Here is a 23,160-nt window from a genome sequence, read left to right on the forward strand (position 1 = left end):
AGTAAGAAACCCAAAAAATTCAGACTAATTACGACAAGCTATTATAAAAATGGATTTTTGGGGTTTTGTTTTATGTCTTTGATGTTTAAATTCTGAACTATTTATCAATATTTATTTCTATTGATTGCCTTCTTAAGTAAAAGTCTCAATGATAGAATATGGCAAAAGATTGGAGATAATTTATCTGCTGAATAAATAGTACATGTGAAATACAATGGTACAAGCAATTGTAGTCCCAGGGAATTTGATGTAACCTCTGTAATGGGTGCCCAACATCATCAGGCAGTGGTACAGATGTGATCATATTTAGGAAAGTTTTTAAAAGTTGTGCATTTTCAAAATGGTATACATATAAACACTTTACACGGTATTTTTGTAACAGAGTTTCAGATTCTTGGGGAAAAAGAAAATAAAAGGCTTTTTTGTCTATCATTTGGGTATAAAGGTACAGTAGCTAGCATTCCAGAAAAATAGCATACCTCGCATAGGGAGGGGGGGGGGGGTCTTAACATTTTCGTTGTATTTTTCTTTGTACTTTTCGTATAAATTTGAACGAAATAAAACTCATCTATTATAATTACTTAAGTGAATTAACTTTACAATACATTTGAAAAAGGTTTTTGAAAGTAAAATTAAAAATGCGTGTAATTTTACATGAACGTTGTTTTACCCAATGGCTTGTCAATTCAAAAGAGTACGAACACTAATTGATTTTTTTTTTTTAGAAAGAGAGTTAAAAATACATTGTAGATGTCATTACATGTATGAATCTGTGTTTTTAGCGATATTGCTTTAATTAATGTATTTTGTTTAATTTTCCACATGTTAACATGTGTAGTTAACACCAGATGCTAAAGGGACGTATTTTAAATCGATAAAAATCGATACATTTTTTTCATGTAAGAACAAAATTACGGTACAATCACTGTATACGAAATTCTTCAAATAAGCAATTTTAAAAATATTTTTCTTAGATAATTACAGTAGTCGTATAATAAATGGGAAAAAAATGCCTTTAAATAGGCATTAGTTTTCAAAAAAATACATATGTCCCAGAGGAAGGGGGCTTCCGACCCTCGGACCCCCCCCCCCCCCCTCTGGATCCGCCTATGGTTGATACGAGAGACTTCAAAGCCTACAAGTGTGTGTTCATTTTGTGTATAACCTGCTCTCTATATTTCCAGTGCTCCCATCTTATTTCCACCACCTTACTCTAATAATGAATATGTGTACGTTTGACACATTGTAGTGTTCCTCTAGGCTAGTGAGCTTCTACAGGAACTGGACTTTGTAACCCCAATGTAGTGTGTTACGGATTCGAGCTTTGTCCGGTTTGTATTTAAGTTTACATCCCCCCCGCCATTATGGAAAGTGTCAATGTGTGCATGTGCTCTGGGCACATTTTGATTACTATCTCGTCCATTCGGCGCTCTTAGACCACAAAGTAAGTTTGTATTTGTTTTTCTAAACTCAATTAATCTATATGTTAAACTATCTGTGCTGGTAAATGAAACTACATGGATGTATATGCATTTGACACACGTGTAGCCATGCTAAAACAAAGGACCGTAACTCGCTATTCTCTATTTTCAAATGTCTCTGACGTCATACGTATTTTAGGCACGAGGGGTTGCTGTATGATCCCATTTTCATCAGATATTTTCATTTCAACATCATCATCCAATAAATTTAGCAAACAATTTCTTTCCTGTTCCAGTGTTTTGATATCACTTTTCAACTTCAATAGTTCGTTTGCAGAGTCATCTTTACCCTCTCGTTTTGTCTTGTGAGAAACAGGTTGAAGTTTTGTAAGCTCAGTCTGCATAGATTTATATTCGGACAATAATTCCTTAGATCTTTCTCTTATTTTGTTAGCAAATATTAGCAATCTCTCTCCAGTTCCTGATATTTCCTGGCTGTTTTTATTTTTATTTCATCTCGTTTTCTTTTTCTCTTGGGAAAGAATTTAGCATACCAAAGTTTTTTTGTTGTTTTTTTTTTTTTTTTGGCTTTCCATTTATCAACCTCTTTTTTTAATTTGTTTTCCTTTGCTGTCATTTCTTTGACTTTATTTTGTTGTAAATGTTTAGACACCTCTATTTTTTCTTCACAAAGAAGTTCTCTATTCTTTATTTTTTTTTTCATTTTGTTCCTTTAATGTGTTGCTCAAAGACATCGTTGTCAAATTAACTGCTTTGGTCTCAAATGTTGTCATAATTGGCTTTTTAACACCTCGTGCAGTTACTGTCCCTACAATAGTTTCAAATATTGCAGCTTCAAAATCAGTTCTATATTTCTTTTTCTTTAAATTTTCATTTGTGTGTCTTAATATCCTAACTAGAGCATCTGAATTAATACTTTTATTTTTTCCTATATAATCTTTAAAAAATTGGTCAATTTTACATAGAGGAACATTGTCATTTTTCATTTTTTCAAACATATTTAAGGCTTCTTATACATATTGGTAATGGGTGGTATTATTTTTTTTTGTTGGGGGGGGGGGGGTATTTAACAGATATCATCACAGTCATCCAGAATTGTCTTATTTCCCCCTTGATTTTCAATCAAAGCCCTATTTATGTCAAAAATGCTACTTGGGATATCTAGGGGTCCAATGATTTTCTTTTCACGCTTGAAAACAATTTCGTCAGCAATATCTTCTATCAAAGTTTCGATGAACTCTGTTTCCTGGTACAGTCTGGTAAATGTCTCTAGTTTTTGGATAGTTGTTATCACCATAAATCTCTCTTACAAATTTGTCAAAAATGCTCAGCAATTTTCTGGCATTATCTGAAAATGTGTCGCTGGCTAAACGGCCATCCACAATTTTCCTGACAAAGGAGTATTGGAAACAAACAATCCCGCTCTTCTCCTTTCAATTACCTCACAAAGATGAGTACTGATGACATGTCGAAATTAACATTTAAATTTTAATATTTGATAACAATAATCCGTAAACAATTTTGATAATATGTTTAAAAATAACATTAAATCCAAGCATTAATCACGCTAGATATCTTTGAAAATGAAATAAAAAGTGAAAACCAGTGTGAAATATGAGAACCGCCATTTTTGAACGGAAACGAGGCTATCTACAAACAACATATTATTTCGTTAAAATATACTTATGTTCGCACCCATAAAATCATTTTTTTTTTATCATAATTAAGAACATAAAATATTAAATATTTTTTCTATCATAATTTAAAGGATGTCTTTGTATTAAAAAAGAAAAAAACACACCGCTCTCTTTCAACTTATTTGTCCTTGGTTAAAACACGAGTTTCTCCAGAAGCAGAGTAAAAGGCATGCGCTCTGATCATTTTGTAAACTGGTTCCTGTAACATTCGGAACATATCGTATGTAGTCGTCGAGTTATAATCCGTAAATACAAATCTGATCATACACCCCAAAGGTTTGAACATGTATAATGGAATTGACCTCTCTTAATGTTGCCAACAAAAAACATCCCACCGATTATTGAAAGTGTTTTAAAGCTAGGAAACAGAGAAGCTAATAAATTGCCACCAAGACAAATAGTAGACAACATTGTGTGTAAAAAGGTAGTAAATGGACAAAAACCCACTGGTGTGAAACTGGGACAATAAAACCTTTGTTTGTATGGAGATGAAACGAGAAATAAGGGCAAGACTTACCAAACATTCCGTGCAAGCAATGAAGAAAAAAATTCTTTTGCCATGGACTAAGAGACATGCATTATAAAGCAGCCTAAACAACATTGGAAACATTCAAAGACATTCTCATTGACATATCATCTGCTTGTAAGGAAATGATAATCAATGAAGATGTATCAGTTGGTCATACAATCATAAATAGCCTCTAAATAGATAGGGGTAGGATCAGGTGCCTAGGAGGAGTGAGCATCCTCTGCTGACCGGTCACACCCGCTGTGTGTCGTAATCAGGAAAGAAAACAACGGGAATATATGTAGACAAGTAGATTAATTATGGTCTAACAATTATTATGAAAAACATCAGTGAGCAGTGGAAGATTATATTTGCTGACATTGTATCGACCATAAAACTTACGAAAAGATGACCTCAAACGAGAGTGTTGATAGTCCTTTTTTATCAACTTCTTTGTCAGTAGCTTGCCTTGCCTTAGAAATTGTTCATACGAAGAGCATGCCCTTGTGTATCGAATTAACTGAGAGAATAAAAAACACCATATGCAGGTGATGAAAGTATATCGTGTTTATCATAAAGTTTTGTTGTAAGGCTACCATCAATGTCCATTTCCAGTAAAATATCCAAATATGAAACAGATGACGCATACTCTGTTGTATCTTTTATTTCAAGTTCACTGGGATATATCGACTCGACGTAAGTGTGGAAATAATTATTGTAATTGATAATACGTCGTCAATATACCTAAATGCTGAGTTGAAGGCCACAACGAGTGGTTTTTTTTCAAGTACAAGTTTTGAATAAATTTTTCTTATAATTAAAAATTAAAAACCTAGAAAACACATCTTAACTGATAGAAGAGCAGGTTGCACGTAGATCAGATGAACACTATTGAACTGTAGGTTTCGTAGCGATCAACCTTCTTAAGAGATCGAACATTTTTCTATTTTTGATAACTGAGAGAAATGGTTTAGATTTTTATTCTTAGGAAAGCATAAAGTTCTTATTAACCATGTCATTACTTTGGTAATTTTAGAAAATAAGAGAGCAAGAGAGCAGATTGGGATTGATGATTTTAATCACTCGGTTCCTAGTTGTACACAATCATCAGCTTTCGTATCTTACTAATTATATAAAGCTTATCACTTTGTGTTGACTTAAGAATCTTTAAACATTATAATTTTGTAACGATCGAATCAACAGAGAGAAATATCTTTTTCTTTTACATTCTGCTAATGTATTTATATATTCATGTTTCATTTGAGTCATTGGTTTTCATAGATAGATAGATAGATAGATAGATAGATAGATAGATAGATAGATAGATAGATAGATAGATAGATAGATAGATAGATAGATAGAAAGATAGATAGATAGATAGATAGATAGATAGATAGATAGATAGATAGATAGATAAATAGTTTTGTTACCGAAATAGAGTGATAAGCAACAGAGAAGAGGAAAGAGTAACTGTTCATGAGTTATCCGATTTAATTTGAATTACCGGTAAATATTCTGTAGACCACAAGGAATATGCATGTGGGTAGAGGTGACAGGTTAACCTCAAAAGCTGAAACCACAAGACAAGTAAAAACCGCTAGCTGCGTTTACATTAACATATGCATAGTATTTCAAAATACACTGACCATGAAGTAATTAGTATGACATATCCCAATACATAACATTAACATTTAGGCACTACTAAAACAAAAAATTTGCATATAAAGTCATAATATAGCAATTAAAAATTTTCTTAGGCATAGACACATATCAAATTAAGAGAGAGAGAAAGAGAGAGAGAGAGAGAGAGAGAGAGAGAGAGAGAGAGAGAGAGAGAGAGAGAGAGAAAGAGAGAGAAAGAGAGAATGAGAATGAGAGAGCGAGTTTGTTTTCGTAAACTTCAGAGGATTATTAGCCATCCGAACAGCTTCAAAGTATAATCTTCTGATTCACGATTTCTTATCAAATGAATTCCACGGGTTTTTTTGGCAAATAATTTAGCGAGGTTTTTTTTTCCCTTTTCTTATTAATTACATGTTTCAAAAACAATACTTTGTATAGTGCGCATAAAAATCAATGAACAATTTTTCAAAGCTTTGGATTTTGGTTGCCCATTGAGAAACATGAGGGATTGATAATACATGCTCATTTTGAAATTGAATGCATTGTTGATTTCTTTTACTAGATAGAGATATTTACAAAATGACGTTGCTCTGTTACGCTTTGCTAAAATTAAAAGCATATGAGAGAGAGAGAGAGAGAGAGAGAGAGAGAGAGAGAGAGAGAGAGAGAAAGAGGTGGTCGGTGGTTCACAAACAGACAAACTGAGAGACAGATTTGCAGACCTGTTATCATGCATTTAAATATGAAAAAATTAGATTATAGAGATAAAGTAGGAAATCGGAGTAACAAAGTAAACGAAACTAAGGTAATGTTGGGTAGCATCCTTATTTGTAAATGATAATAGCAAATATTGATTTAAAAAAGAAAAACACTAGGTAGGTTTTCAAAATTAAACAAATGTCTTGCTGAAATAGAATGAGATACAAAAATACATAACTCTTTTTATTTTTGATCGGTTCATGCGTCTTTCAATTTTATTTTCTTAATCAATGTCAGTGGGTTTGATGCACTTTAAGAATGGATTTATCATGGGCCATCTAATAGACAATTTTTTTCAAAGACATTTTATATAAGAAACTAAAATCCTTTCATCAAAGTTTAGCAGATTTTAGCACTTTTTTATGTCTAAAAGATATCGAAATAAGAGGTCCAGGGGTCCCATCACTCACCTGAGGAACAAAGTCTGACTCTTTACAAATATCTAAAATGTTGTTCCAATCCTGCCTTTGTGGGGTGATGATTTGAACAAACTAGGATCAAAACTACAAGGACATGTTTCCACATACATCTAAGTTCCCATTGGTTCTTGGTAAATTTTTTTTTAAAGAGTTTCACCAAATCCCACCATGTAACACTTTGACCCTTCCCCCACATGTGTGGCCCCACCCTACCCCCGAAGGTCATGATAAGATGATTATTTTCTATTCATCTCTCTTAAAATAGGATGTTGTCTTTCTTTCGTACACACTTGAATTCCCTTGGTCCAGGGGTGCTCAGTGCCAGGTTGGTTGAAATTGACCATGTGATTCTGTAGAAGACAAAACAGTTTATATCGACGACAACAACGACTACGACAGACAACGGACACATTTTCATCAGAAAAACAAACCTAAGCTTTTGGCTCAGTTAAGCTAAAAATTATATAACCGTAGATATTTGTTTCTTTTGTTTCTATATGGTATCTTAGCTTTTTGTATTACCTATCAGTATTTTTTGCTAGGTCAAAATCCAGTCGCAAGTTTTGGTAACGATTTTCCTCTTGGTATTCTTTAATCATTTTGTTTCAAATACAATTGTGCATATTAAAAAAACATATAAACAAAATACACATCATAGGAATTCAAGACCGATTTCCCTTGAAGGCTTTGCTAAAAGTCTGAAACGTTAAGTTTGGAGTATTAGTTTTTATAAGTTTTATTTAAAGAAAAGAAATTGGTCTTGAATTAAACAATTTATATATCCTATCAATAATTTCGATTTGAAATAGACTAAACTATATTAAAAATGACGATGTAAAATTGAACAAAAATAAATCTAACAATAGTGACCGACAAAGGGCCAAAAGTACGGCGTTAAGTGCAGTCATCTTTTGTTTAAACAATCTTTATCTGTAAATGATATTAGCAAATATTGATACAGGATATGCACAACAAGTGTGTTTTTTTGTCCAGATGCACGACTGTGCTTTCTTTAAATAAATACTTTGCATATAAGTTGAATATATTTTTTCCATTAATGAAAGCTGATTAAATTGTAATAAAGTTAATACATTTTGTCGGTAAATTAAGAAGAATATTGAATACAGGTTTTTGTAAATGGCTTAAAGGTGGCTTAATGAAGTTTGTACATTAAGGACCTATGTTTTTCTTAATGGTGGCTTAAAGGTGGTTTAAAGAAGTCTTTAAGCTGCATTTAAGGAACTAGCAGCCACCTTTAATGTCAAGATCTAGTAAATGATTCCAGAGTGTCTTTTTGGTGCTAAAACCATTATGACGTCATAATTGATTCGAATAATCTTGTTCCCTAAGTTTACGGTTTTACAGGATTTATGGAGAAAATTAAACAATTGCATGGCATTTTATGTTAGATCATGGGACAAGTAATCCCGATACCTATATTCAATTTGACATCATTTTAAAGAGGAGGTGAACAGCTTGTTTAATTCCGTTTTTGCGGAGACTGTAGGCATTCTAGATATATTTAATTAGTCAAAAAGGGACAAAACTCACAAATTTGTTCCTCAATTTCTTCATATTTCACTAAAAATGACAGCTTAAAACACGATTTTTTATTGTGTTTACCAACTAATAGAAGATTGCACAATGCCTGACAACCCCCTGCACCAAGATGTTGAAATGTTGAAATGGCATACGTACATACAAAAAGAAATTTACATTTGAAAGTGTACATCCGTACACGTATAGCATAAAGCATCATTTTCTAAAAAAAATAACAAATATACATTTATACTTTGTACTTATCGCGTTTGTTTTATTAGTTTATTTTCTTAACATTAACAAAATGATCATATCTGTGCTAGCGCTATTTTTATGCAGCATTGTTTGTAAAGAACATGAACATTACGTATCTTTTAGCTAGAGCGTATTTAATATATCTTGAAAAAAAATTGTATGAATTTAAAAAAGGATTTATTTAAAAACAGATACAGTAAATATAGAACGACAGCTATGAATCGAGCACCCTCTTTTTCGATAAATCTAGTCTACAAGCCTCGATCTGCCTATTTCACTGAGCTACGCTGATACACTACAGGAACTGTGAATAACTTTGATTGTTTGACAATCATTAATAATTTAACAAAAGTGAAATTTTTTTGGTGAAAACCACGGATTTTGACCCATTATGGGTCTAGACTCCATTTCGATAAATCATTAATAAAAATGAATAAAAACTTATCCTTTAAAAAAGGTACTTTTAGGATGGAGTCAGGACCCATTCATATCTAACTTTTGCAATTTAGAACAGTGAACGATCAAGATTGTTGCATAAAACGCTGTACAGCTTAATTTAAAAACCGATATATGTCTTATTAACAGTATGAAATCATATGTTTGACTCACAACATGACATTTACACTGTAAACATTGTTTACAAGCCAGAAATTACTATTTTAACTGAAATTGAAAATCGTTCTTCTTTATTGCTCCAAGTTGGGGACTAACAACGCCTTGTACTCACCTGTTCTTTAGCCCCGGTACACCCTATTGAACAAAGCTTTTGTTTGGAAGCATCACTGAAATAATTTATATCTTGAATTTTATGAACCTGTAGTTACCTTTCATTTACTAGATTCTGAACTTAAGCCATCTTTAAGCCACCTTTAAACCACATTCAAACTTAAAGGCAGCTTAAAGGTGGCTTAAATACCGTCTTTAAGCTAATTTTAAGCATTTTTATGCCACTTTTAAGGAAAACTTGAATATGGTCATTCATCCTGTGCCACGAACAATGAAGGGTCTACATTATTCAATTGTTTACAGAGGCGAATTCAGCAATTGTGTAAAAAGAGGGGGGGGGGGGGGATTCCAATTGATGAAAATCAATACGTGCAAAATTCATTATTTGTCAACAAACAGGGACTTTTGAACGTATTCCGTGCTTAAATTTAACAAACATTTATCTCGTCTCTATCTATTTCATATCTTTTTCAACATCAGAGTGCACTGCATTATTGATCGTTTAGCTGTTTTGGTTTATGTAAGGAAGATTTGCTAAATTTCTAGCATAAAAAACCCCCAAGTCTCCAGCAGCGAGAACGTGTGTATATGTTTAATAGAAAAGAAACACTAAGAAACCAAAAAGAATTCAGACTAATTACGACAAGCTATTATAAAAATTGATTTTTGGGATTTTTTTTTAATGTCTTTGATGTTTAAAGTCTGAACTATTTATCAATTTTAATTTCTATTGCTTGCCTTCTTTAGTGAAGGTCTAAATGATAGGATATGACAAAAGAATTGAGATAATTTTTCTGCTGAATAGATGGTACATGTGAAATACAATGGTACAAGCAATTGTCGTCCCAGGGAATTTGATGTGACCTCTGTAATGGGTGCGTTACATCATCCGGCAGTGTTACAGATGCAATCATACTTACGAACGTTTTTAAAAGTTGTGCATTTTCATAATGGTTTGTATATAAACTCTTTACAGGTTATTTTTGTAAAAGAGTTTCAGATTCTTGGGGAAAAAAAGAAAACAAAATGTTTTTTTTTGTCTATCATTTGGGTATGAACGTAGTTAGCATTCCAGAAAAATAGAACAACTCGCATAAGCGGGTCATATAATTTTTTTCGTATTTTTTTGTATTTTTCGTATAAATTTAAACAAAGTAACACTCATCTATTAAAATTACTTAAGTTAATTTACTTAATATTACATTTAGAAGCAGCTTTTGAAAGTAAAACGAATTCGTGTACTTGTACTTGAACGTCGTTTTACGCGATGGCTTGACAATTCAAAACAGTATGAACTGTAATTGATTTATTTTTTAGAAATAGAGTAAAAGATACATTGTAGATTTTATTATGAATCTGTGTTTTTAGCGATACTGCTTTAGTTTAAGATTTGTTTTTAATTTTCCACATGTTAACTCAGTGTAGTAAACACCAGATGCTAAAGTACTTTGAATCAATAAAAATCCACACGTTTTTTCATGTAAAAACAAAATTACGGTACACTCAATGTGTACGAAATTCCTCAAATGAGCAATTTTAAAAGTATTTACTTGCGATAAATACAGTAATAATATCATAAATGGTAAAAGATTGCCTTTAAAAGACACAAGTTTTAAAAAAAAATCCATATGTCCCAGAGAAAGGGGAGTTCAGACCCCCGGACCACCCTCCCCCTCTGAATCCGGCAATGGTTTATGCGGGAGACTTCAAGGCCTACAAGTGTTATCATTTTGTGCATAACCTGCTCTCTCTATTAACAGTGCTCCCATTTTATTCCCACCCCCTCACTCTAATAATGATCATGTGTACGTTTGACACATTGTAGAGTTCCTCCAGGCTAGTGAGCTTCTACAGGAACTGGACTTTGTAACCCCAATGTAGTGTGTTACGGATTCGAGCTGTGTCCAGTTTTTATTTAAGTTTACATTTTTCCCCGCCATTCTGAAAAGTGTCAATGTTTACATGTGCTCCAGGCACATTTTGAATACTATCTCGTCCATTCGGCGCTCTTAAGCCACAAAATAAGTTTTTATTTGTTTTTCTAAACTCAATTAATCTATATGTTAAACTGTCTATGGTGGTTAATTGTTTGAAACGATATTAATGTATTTGCATTTACACACGTGTAGGCATGCTAAAACAAAGGATTGTAACTCGCTCCTCCCTATTTTTATAAGTCTCTGACGTCCTGCGTATTTTAGGCGTGAAGGATTGCTGTTTTTTACGGATTATAACTTGACGAATACGTACGATATGTTCCGAAAGTAAAAGGAACCAGTTTACAAAATGATCAGAGCGCATGCCGTTTACTCTACTTCTTGAGAAACACGTGTATTAACCAAAGAAAAATAAGTTGAAAGAGAGCGGTAAGTGTGTCTTGTCTTTTTAATTCAAAGGCACCCTTTTAACTATGATAAATAAAATATATAATACTTTATGTTGTTAATTATGATAAAAAATGACGTACTTTCCTTTGTAAGGAAAATTGTGGATGGCCGTTTAGCCAGCAACATATTTTCAGATAATGCCAGAAAATTGCTTAGCATGTTTGACAAATTTGTAAAAGAGATTTATGGTGATAACAACTATCTAAAAGCTAGAAAAATTTTCGAAAAAAATGTAGAAGACTGCCTGTACCAGGAAACAGAGTTCATCGAAACTTTGATAGAAGATATTGCCGACGAAATTGTTTTCGAGCGTGAAAAGAAAATTATTTGACCCCTATATATTCCAAGTAGCATTTTTGAAATAAATAGGGCATTGATTGAAAATCAGAGAGGAAAATTACAATTCTGGATGACTGTGATGATAAATTTTAGATACCCCTCCCCCCTTCCCCCCCAAAATACCACTCATATCCAATAAAGAAGCCTTAAACATGTTTGAAAAAAAGAACAATGACAACGTTCCTCTATGTAAAATTGACCAAATTTTTATATTAGATTTTATATGAGAATATGAAAGTATTAATTCAGATGCTCTAGTTAGGAAATTAAGACGCACAAATGAAAATCTTAAGAAAACGTAGGGGAAATATAGAACTGTTTTTGAAGCTGCACTATTTGAAATTTCTGTTAGGACAGTAACTGCACATGGTGTTAAAAAGCCAATTATGGCAACATTTGAGTCCGAAGCAGTTAATTTGACATTAATGTCTTTGAGTAACACATTAAACGACAAAACGAAAAAAATAAAGAGAAATTCTTTATGAAGAAAAAATAGAGGTGTCTAAACATTTACAACAAAATAAAGTCAAAGAAATGACAGAAAAAGAAAAAAAAATTAAAAAAGAGGTTGATGAATGGAAAGCAAAAGCCAGAAGATATCAGTAACTGGAGAGAGATTGCTCATTTTTGCTAACAAAATAAAAGAAAGATCTAAGTAATTGTTGTCCGAATATAAAGCTATGCAGACAGGGCTAACAAAACTGCAATCTGTTTTTCAGACAAAACCAGAAAGTAATGATGACTCTGCAAAATAATTATTGAAGTTGAAATGTGATATCAAAACACGGGAACAGGAAAGAGATTATTTGCTGAATTTATTGGATGATGATGTTGAAAAGAAAATATTTGAAGAAGATTCTAGATCATACACCCTCAAGGTTTGATGGAATAATAGAATGGAATTGACCTCTCTTAATGTTGCCCATCAGATATTGAAAGTGTTTTAAATTTAGGAAACAGAGAAGCTAATAAATTGCCATCAAGACAACTAGTAGACAACATTGTGTGTAAAAAGGTAGCAAATGACAAAAACCCATTGTGTGATACTGGGGAAACAGAACAACCTTTGATTGTTTGGAGATGAACGAGAAAGAATGGCAAGACTTACCAAACATTTCTTGCAAGCAATGAAGAAAAAGAGGTATTTTGCCTGGGACAAAGAGACATGCATAATAAAGCAGCATCAACAACATTGGACACATTCAAAGACATTCTCAATGACATATCATCTGCTTGTGAGGAAATGATAATCAATGAAGATGTATCAGTTGGTCATATAATCATTAGCAACATCCAAAGTTTCATATCTAATAGGGCTAAAATAAACATATCATTCACTGAACTTTTGCAGCAGTATAAATCAGAAATTTTGTCTAATGTTAAAAACGACTGGGAAGCGCTCAGTAATGAACAAAAACTCATATGCAGCAAAGTTAACACTTCTTTTGTGCACTTCATCTATTTGTAAATATGGCAGAGTGTACATCACCTATTCTTAAAAAAGAATGAAGATGAACAAGGAAATTCTGAATTTAATGTTGAAGATCCTGAAACTAACCAGGAAAGTAAGTGTTGTTTTTCAAAAAGCAAGACTAAAACATTAACTTTAATGAGATTGCTCAATTTTTTTTCTCTTGCAGAGGCGATGAGAAATGTGGTGCATTTTTAGAATTCAAAGTGTATTGCAGTTCAAGGGATAACAACAGTATTATTTATTCCATTCCGTGGAAACAGGTTCAATGTAATCTTTTTTATTGCTGAGGTAGTTTACTACCACAGAGAGACAATCAGTACATTTCTAAACAATGTTTTTGGAGTTACAAACAATCTGCATAAGATAATTGCTCATTTGAATAAGAATCCAGTTTACCTTGCTGCCTTTAAGGTGTTGGGATTAATATCAAAATTGATAACTGCACAATTTTGGAGAATTATTGAAAAGAATATCAATATTTTAGACCTTAACACACATTTTGAAAGCCTTACTGTATACCTTGACAGACAGAGCACAGATAAATCAGGATTTGTGAATAGAGATGAGTACCCATTTGAAGAGAGTTTAATTGTTAAAGACATACTTTATGAGGAACTAGTGAAACCAAATGATGAATATGATCATATTGCACTGCAAAGGCTGACTATGAAAATATCAGCGGTTTTAAACGTTCATAAAACGATGCATCTGTTATAACAAAATATTTATATAAAGTTATTTCATCCTGATATAAATGTGATATGAATACATGCTCTAAACATAAGCACCTGCTAATCAAAACAAGCATAAAAGATAAGATGTAATGGCATAATAATTATTTTAAGATTATGCTCTGTTAATTTTTTGAATTGATTTTTCCAATTTAAAAAAATAGATTGTTCCGCCTCTCTCTACACAAAATATGCGTCAAAATTTACAGTATGACGTCACATCGACAAGTGCACTGCGATCAGCCAGTTGTTAATGTTTTACGTTGTTGGACTTAATTGACTACAAAGTTGCATAGATCGGTAATTTTCAATGTAGTTAAATCTTTTCGTTCCCATACCAATCGGAAATAATTTATTTATTAGCATTTTTGACGACTTGTTGTTTTGTATGATGTCATAGTCAACATTTCCCGTACTTTCGGGTCGGCGCGACCACAAAGTAAACCTTAACAGTGCTGCGTCAGCTTGCCACGTTGCTGTTTTGTGGATTCCATAAACTTGTTTCTGGTGCCTTAAGAGAACATTAACCTGGAAATGCATACAATAACCCTTCTGATAAACTCAAAGATCAAAGCCAATATGTTGTTCCTCACGATAAAATGAGTGAGACAGTGTTTTGAATGTTAGACAACTTTATAATGTTTCGCCCAAATGCAAATGAGACATTCATAATGTTTCCATTGAGGAGAATGAGAAAAGGAAAGCCCTTGAGGCTCAAATTCGATTAAGAAAATAGATGTTAAAGCAAAAACATTAAAACAAAGAGGTTATTTTGTTTAGCACCAAAGGTATAAAACCATCCTATTTGTGTATTGAGAGAACACTTGCTGAAGCTTAAAGATGCTACTTATCATGGCCCAGATACGGAACCACAAATAATTAGGACTCCGTTAGTGGTTGGGAAAAGGGTTAAACATAGCTTTTGAACAGGCAATTACACAGAAAGGGTTATAAGTGTTGTGCCAGTGTAATGTTTTTGTATTTGACAAAGATTTTAATCTCATAATACCATTTTAGAATTGGTTTGGCATGCCTTACACGTGTAATATATGTATTTTTATCATATGTTTAGTTATTATGTCATGCGGGTGGATTTTAATTTCTTTTTGATACCTTTTTGCAGTTATCAATGCATAATCATTTATGTTGTGAATCTAGTTTTTTTATATTTGTTTACTCTCAGTTTATTTCTTTTGAAATTCTTATGAAAAGCCACATTACTCCCATCAGAGACATAAATAACAGTGTATATGTCTACAGAAGCCCATGTTTTCAATTACCAATGTCAATTTCAGTATTATTCAAAAAAATTATTTGATCTTTATGTTCAATTAGTACAGATAATTGAATGAGAGTACAAATGCACCGGATGTTGACATCAGAGAAGTGTTAATACAAGACTGAGCCGTGCGAAAAAAGGTATGGCTAAGGTGATTGGCTGAATTAATTGCTGAAATAATGATTATTTCCAAGTAAATTTATCATTGTTTAAATTCAATGATGGATAGAAGAAGTACTACAGAAAGTAAAGAAATAAGAGGGGTTGTCAATTTTGGGACTTAGATTTATTTGATGCCGATCCCTGTAAGTTGTAAACAAGCTCAATTTTGACCTATAAACGCTTTGGGACCCTTTGTATTTCTCCTGATTTGTTGTTAGTGCTTGGAGTGAACTTTAAAATGTGACCACAGATATGTCTGCAAGTATAATAACAAACTAGCCAGGTGCATTTAGGTTAACATTGAGCCCTATGGGAAATGAATTGGTATTCTTTTCCCTTTAGAGACCCTATTTTGAAATGTCTTGTAGCTTAAAATTGAAAAAAAGGTTTATTATTTCATAATGAAAAGAGCAGATACAACATTTTAAAACAGTAGAAGTAAACTTAATACGATAAGTATAAATTTGAAAATGGAAGTAGCTGTCCTTTTCAAAATAAGGGGAGGGGGATACTGTATGAGTGTAAAGGGTAAAATAACGGTGGCCAGGCAAGGTTAAAGGCAAACATGTGGGGTTTTATGGTAAATTGGATAAAATAATTGTTGATCACCTATGTTGCACTCCACTATTGTAGTTCTTTGCTTGTATATTTATTTTAATCATACAAGATTTTGGAGATAAATCTTGACTGACCATCTGTTCAATATATAATCTGGACCAAACTTAGGTTTTTCTCAGACTTTTTTCTAATATTATGTTATTTTTGTGTGCTCTATATTACCATTAAATTCTCAGAAGTGTCTATAGTCTTTTAAAATAGATTAAATGATGCTAGCCAATGCCAATTTAACTTATCTGATTTTTTTTTTCAGCACACCATTTATTGTACAGATTTTGCGCAGCTTGATCGAAAGAGTGATTCGGATAAAATACTGCCTTCCATATTTTTCAGCCATCCTTGCAGAGGAGGTCCGCAGTCTTTTTTCAAACCTGAAGTGGTTTCGTGCACTGAGGTTGATGTAAAAGAAGGTTTGCGTCACACACCCTGAGACTACATCCACATCTACATGTCAACAGTGTCATCATCTGGTAGGTTGCTATGTTTCATTTTTTTCATCCCCAGTTCAATGATTTGGAGTTGTTGGGCTACATGAAACAGAATGGGGACCACTTTCCAGTCTTGGGGCGACACATGGGACTCATGTCCACCGAATATGGAATATAATTATTTGCATGATAATATTTTATGAGTTTGGTGGGGGCTTTTTGTGCAGTTTTAATGGTTCAAATGCTTGAAAATGTCAACAGTGTAGAGAACAAGACATCAGTTTTTAGAGTTACTTCCCTTTGGCTTACTGGTCAGTGTTGCAGAATTTTAACATGATGCGATTTGTTTTATTTAGGCTAGCTGCATCTGTTTTTTTTTAAAGGATTGTGAACGTAAATGTTATTCTGACTGCATAAATCGCATGTGGTAATACGTGTAATTACATGTAATTTCATGTAAAATGTGCTTTTTATGTACCCAACACTTGAAAAATCATTTAAATAAATTTTGTATTTATGTATGTAATAATGATATAAATGTATATTTGTAAGGCATGTATGATAGAAATTATTGTATACACATTGGTTTGTGCAACGAATTACTTTTGAGATGGTGACACCAGGGCGGCGGGGTCAATTTGTCCCTTTATAACGCTGACAGAGAGTCCGTACCCATCTGATCAGATATATTTCATCATGATGCAGATAAAATTATTAGTATACTAGTCTCTGTCTCTGTACTGTGAGCCATATTTGTGGTATCAAACCAGAATAATTACCCTTTTAGAATTTTAACATTGTCAAGAAATTCACTTTTTCTATGTGTAAATTCCCCCAAAAATACAATATTTAAATATTCATTCTATGATTTTCTGCATTTAATCATATACACAGATCATACCTACATCGAACCCGTCATCGCTTCTCTTATCAAAAATCAGTTCGCGTGTATAGTTAAAATATGGCGTCTATTTGTTTGTCCCTTTTCGTTTAACTATGCATGTAACATATTTTATACGATATGTTCACAATTGATTATGCACAAGTCAATAGCTTTTAATGGCAATATTTATCATTTTGTTGGACTAGTGTCCTCTCTTCACTTAATGCATACGATTTAGCTGACATTTTGCACATGCTGACTAACCTTTTTTTGTTCTTTTTTTATGCTTTATTTCTATTATTATCAATGCTGACTAACCTGTTTATATTTAATTTACCGTTTTCCTCACAAACTTGACGTTAACAAGATATGAAAAATACTCGGTTATCAACAAATGAATATTAAAAGTGATGAATATATTAAAATATCTAGTTAAAAAAATGATACGACAGCGAGAGAAAGAGACTCTGATCGCCAGTGCAAGTTATATTCATGAAGTCGGAAGGAAATTATTATTATTGTTGAATAATTTCAAAAAGGAACACTCTTTTAAAAAGGATTTTAGAATGCATTGAACAAAAACGTTTTCATTCGATGATTTTTTTTCTAGCTATGTAGGAGGAGCGAAGTAGCACGCTGCGCATGGCATGATCTGTACTGTTATACCTAAACTGATTGACAGGCGAGGCACGTGGAGTCCTGACGTAAAATCCCGCTCAAATGACCGACTATGGAAACCTAAAAGTAAATAATATAGTTCAGTGATACTACTTTTATAATCAACACACAAGTCTCTCTCTCTCTCTCTCTCTCTCTCTCTCTCTCTCTCTCTCTCTCTCTCTCAATAAGTGTATGTAATTGTGTGCAAAAAAAATGTATTTATCAGGGCCCCGTCTGTCCGTCCGTCTGTCTCTATTCTGTCCATAAATTTTCAGTTTTTTTTCTAATAACTTTTTTTATGGTTGCCCAATCAAGTTCAAATTTGGTATGGTAGTTCAGTAGGGAATTACATATGTTGATGCTATGTTTTTTATGTCTTCTGGTTTGTAGCGGGGGTGGTTGGGTAGATTCCTTAGCTATGCATAAGAATGAATACGCAAAGAGATATAACTGCTGAGAATGTTACCATTGTATACTTGGAAGGCTGTGCAATATTTGTCCGTTGGGATTAATTAACCTTCCACAGGAAGGAAATCCCAAGCTCGATCTTTATCTATCACATTGAGATTAATAACTGCACTGCTTGTGCCTGCAAATGAACTTTGTTTTGAAGTTAAGGTCAATTTTGAATGATGTGTAGCATTGCATTTTTATGTGTAGTAGTGTGTACATTCTTTGAATTATGGATTTAGAATATAGTATTCATACTTTATTTTGGTTAAAATACCGTAAACAAGGATTTATGATAATTTCATTGAATTCTAAAATTAAGATATATATTAAGATATCCTTTTCCACTATTTTATTTTTTAATTATTTTTTTTTCTGCCTTAATGCTGTTATTTTTAACAGGTAATCAGACAATAACCCAATTCTGTCATTTCTGAAGAAAACAATCTTATTGTAAATTTAGAAGAGAAGGGTGAGAGAGCAGAACATTTAATCTCCTGGGATTATTTATCTTGCCTGCTGCAGAAAATTTAGAGGCTTTTCTCTATTTGTCATGTGAAGATTAATGAACACCTTTGTCTGCAACTGATGTTTGTTTTGTCGTTAAGGTCAATCCTGGGTGATACAATGTATTTGCATTCACTGAAGGCTTGCATTTTATAAAACACCTGTTTAAATCTTTTTTAGATACACATTTAATTTACTTTTTTTATAAGACCCGAGGTTATCCCTGTTTTATGCAGATACAAGGTTATTATTTAGAGTTTTTGGACATTCAGGAATTATCTTTAAATTTTAAAAATACAGTTGTTACTTATAATTTTCATTTTTTAAAAATGTAATCAAATTAAACTCTCATTCCATGAGCTGCGCCCTTATATTTTTACCCCTCAGTTAAAGGATGATATTTGATAAAAGATATATTTCATTCTAGTCCAAATACTTATTATCTGTAAAATTAAAAATACATGTATATATATGAATTACAATGAATTTATTAGATATCAGTTTTTGGATGGATGTTTTGGTGTTGTTATTGTTTTTGGTTGCTATGTTTATATTAAAGGAAACTTAAGAATAGTACCTGAAAATGTTCCTTCTGTAAACCCCGATTAAATTTAATAAATGGATGAGAGCAGGACAATAAATCCCCTGAGATTAATTATCTTGCCTGGTTCAGAAAATCTAAGGTCTGTCTTCATCTGTTATATGTATTAGATATGTGTCTGCAAGTGATGTTTGTTTGAAGTTGAGGCAAAGCCTAAGTATCATTGATTATTAAATGACACTTTACAACCTGATCACTACATGATTACTGACAATAACATAGATCTGTATTTTTTAAAAATAAAATTGTATTATACTTTTTGAGCTTAAATACATGTATAGTTTGAAAAGAATCTGATAAACAAACAAACAAACTAAGCCAACAAAAGAAAGATAGAAAGAAAACAAGAACCCCCACACATCACTTTTTAAAAAAAAATATTTTAAGTTTTCATTTGAAATCCCTCTCAGATTTAATGCATATAAAGGTAAATATCTTAATGAATATTACTTGTATTTTATTTTATCCCATGTTAACCCCCTTTATTTCGTGGATACGACTCATTGGATATTTTTTTATATCCCACAGTTATGACTTTACAATGGGATTAGCATGGGCATAATGAATTAAATAATGTGGAGTTTAATAAACAGTGTAAACATTGATTGTGGTGTATAAAACATGGGATAATTAGAATCTCATATGATTTGTAGTATAATATGATTTTTATCCAACTTGTGTGTTTTATCTACTCACTAAGGCTCAAGAAAAAAAAAACTTTAATTGTTGGATGAAAATCATATCCAACTACAAATCATGAGATCCTATATATTGCAGTTCTTTACATCTTATACCGGGCAGTTATTTTTTATCATTGTTAATATAAAGAGGATGGCATTCAAAGTTATTTTTCACTTCTCTATATTAATTGTCATAGCGGGGCCCTTCCTGACTGGTCAGTTTTGTAGTTAGATTTTTATTTGTATGAATTTAATCAATTTATTTTAGACTCATAGTTTTCACAACGATTTCAACACCATGACTAAAAATGTGTACAATAGACGATACAATAGATTGGTCATGACGGTTAGAATGTCGACGATATTTCACATCACACATATTGGATTGAATGAATATAGATTTAAAAAAGCTGTTTTTGTGCTTACATGTACTTGCAAAATAATATTATATCTCAGTCATCTAGATAATTAATCAGTTTATTTGGTACATAATTGCACTCGGTACCTGATATTTTTATCACAAGTTCAGATTTTGTGAAAATCCCGCATGTATAGAGTCGCTGAATTGTTCTACAGATCCATGCACCGATAGTCTGAAGTGTAGTTGTTTGTGTATATATCTACAGACAGTACTTTTGATTTTTAGAGATTAAGAAAAGCTCAAACTAACAAAGTAGATCTAGAAGTAAGATTAATTCAGACTATTCACACGGCAGGTTGTGATGAGTTTTCAACAGGTGTCCGTCAAAAGGTGTGAATACCGGCATCTCATGTACACATGTTTAAGCGTCCAGATATACAGAGTTAGTTGTGAAGTACAAAAAACTGATAACAAAAAACAAATAAGACAATAACGCCAGTTGTGTATAGAACCCAATATGAACGACCGTTGATTTTCTGACCAGCTTCTGTAAATGTTAATAGCAAGAGTGATTTTTGTTCAGGTAATCCCGACGCCATTTCCAGCTATGCAGAAAAAAAAAGTTGAATGTTTCTTGATGGAATGCGTGTCTTTTTTTGTTCAAAGTTTGCATTCAATTTACTAAGATTTATTACAGGTATTAATCTACAATTAATCATTATAAAAATGTGTTTTATTTGTTTATTTATTGCTACATAAATAGCTGAAGTACAACTCATTCGAGTCACCGGTAATATGTGGTTGTCATTTACTATAGCACATCCACATATATTTGAAAACATGATCTGAAATGCTTTCATCTCTCGTTTTTAATTGGATTAAAGTTTTTCTGTAAATAAATTAACAAATCAAAAGGTGTTTTATCAAAAGGGTTTACCGATAACAGAAAATAAGGCGTACAGGCAAGCTCCCGGCCTTTTATCCGGATTGCCAGTTACAACATCATGTCTGTTTAGAAATAAAAGCACATGACAAAAACTGATTTAAATTTTGATAATATATCAACCGATTAATAAATATTTGTGGGAAATTTATTTTAATTTATCTAAGAACAAATAGATTAAATGATAGCCATTTACGTTTTCAGATCACAAAAATTTAACTTCACGTTCAGTTGAGAGCCCACACAATTTTTTCTGGGTCCGCGTAATTTAGGTCTGGGTTTTTGTTTTTTTTAATTTGAAAAGGATATATATAAAATTATATATATTTCACTTCTTCTTTAGGCATAATTTATTGATTTCTTAACGTACACTATTTTTTTTTACATCTCAGGTAACTCTCTCTTTCTCTCTCTCTCTCTCTCTCTCTCTCTCTCTCTCTCTCTCTCTCTCTCTCTCTCTCTAATCACTTAAAGCTATGTAAAGTCCAGCATATATGTACCCAATGTTTCAAACATATTATAAAAATAATCAAAATGGTATTACAAATGTACCAGAAATTGTGTAAACATTAATAGTTTACAATATTAAGAAATTGTTGATGCAAGTTTAGTCGAAAACCAAAGAAATGGTTATTTGTAACTGTTTTAATAAAAATAACAGTTTTAAATCTTAAAATGTGTTTTATAAAATCTTGCATAATATTGAACTTATCTGGTAAGCAATAATCTCCGTCTGTATTCATTGAAAGACATTAGGTCAATAAGCCCTATAAGGAAGTTGCACGCTTATTGCACGGTACGGTACGCTTTTTTGTCCGTTTTGAGACGTGTCTTGCATAAATTATCTTGCACGCTTTTTGCACGGTACAGTTCGGTTTGTGAACGGTACGGTTCTTTTTGTGAACGCTTAGAGGTGTAGTAGCACATTTAAGGGTCGGTATGACCCCTCTCTGACTCACCCCCATCGGGCATCTGGCCCTCAGTTTGGGCCTTCGGCCGGCATTGGTGACCTCTACTATTCATTTTCCTCCACCTACTCTAAATATTAATGAGAACTCTGGATCATCATTTATTTTTATGTCTCAGGTTTGTACCCTCTCCAGAGGAATGTCTAAGTACATGTAATAAAGAACTGCTCCTACCGAGTTCTCTTGTTACACAAGTTCAGCCTCAATTAGAGAGCATGACCAAGAACATTTTCTAAGTGAGATTTGTCGAACTTGATATTGAACTTTATTTATGAATGATAAACAGTACAGCAAGTTTGCCGGATATTTATAAGTGAATATGTTTAAAAAAAAATTATTAATTACATAGAACTTGAATAGGATAGATTTTGATTGTATATTATGCACTGGTAAAGAGTAATGAGTTTTTCATCATAATCAGTTTTATGTCAGTAATATATTTTGTTTCTAGCTTAATTGTATTCACAGTCTCAGCATGCTGTACATCGACCGCGAGCCTCTGGTATCCTTACTCATGGAATGTTTGTCCCCAGGGACCAGACTCGGAACACACTCCAGAACAGGGAGGATCGACAGACTCGGGGCGGGGTCAGACCGCCATCAGGGGGAACAACCAGTCTTTCTCTACACGAGTCCCTCAGAGTGCCTCATCCGATAATCTGGCGTTCAAAGAGCTGCTGCAAAACCACGAGAAACTGTGAGTCTTCACTTTTCGTGGTTG

The 23,160-nt window shown here is 32.7% G+C and overlaps 2 protein-coding genes and 1 long non-coding RNA gene across 3 annotated transcripts in view; 2 read left to right on the forward strand and 1 right to left on the reverse strand.

Moving 5' to 3' along the window:
* The window catches only part of LOC128170918 (neurogenic locus notch homolog protein 2-like), a 658,320-nt gene that overhangs the window by 183,767 nt on the left and 451,393 nt on the right, over nt 1-23,160 (reverse strand). The gene's annotated exons all lie outside the window — the stretch shown is intronic.
* Nucleotides 1,200-16,736, forward strand: LOC128170956 (uncharacterized). The gene is made up of 3 exons (XR_008241959.1): nt 1,200-1,444; nt 15,235-15,371; nt 16,212-16,736. It is a non-coding gene; the product is annotated as an uncharacterized LOC128170956 (long non-coding RNA).
* The window catches only part of LOC128170934 (uncharacterized), a 278,519-nt gene continuing 278,382 nt past the window's right edge, over nt 23,024-23,160 (forward strand). Inside the window, exon 1 of the mRNA XM_052836714.1 lies at nt 23,024-23,136. The gene's annotated coding sequence lies outside the window, so the exon portion shown is untranslated. The remainder of the gene's footprint in view (nt 23,137-23,160) is intronic.

The sequence above is a fragment of the Crassostrea angulata genome, chromosome 2, assembly GCF_025612915.1.
Source record: "Crassostrea angulata isolate pt1a10 chromosome 2, ASM2561291v2, whole genome shotgun sequence".
Classification (NCBI taxonomy): Eukaryota; Metazoa; Mollusca; class Bivalvia; order Ostreida; family Ostreidae; genus Magallana; species Magallana angulata.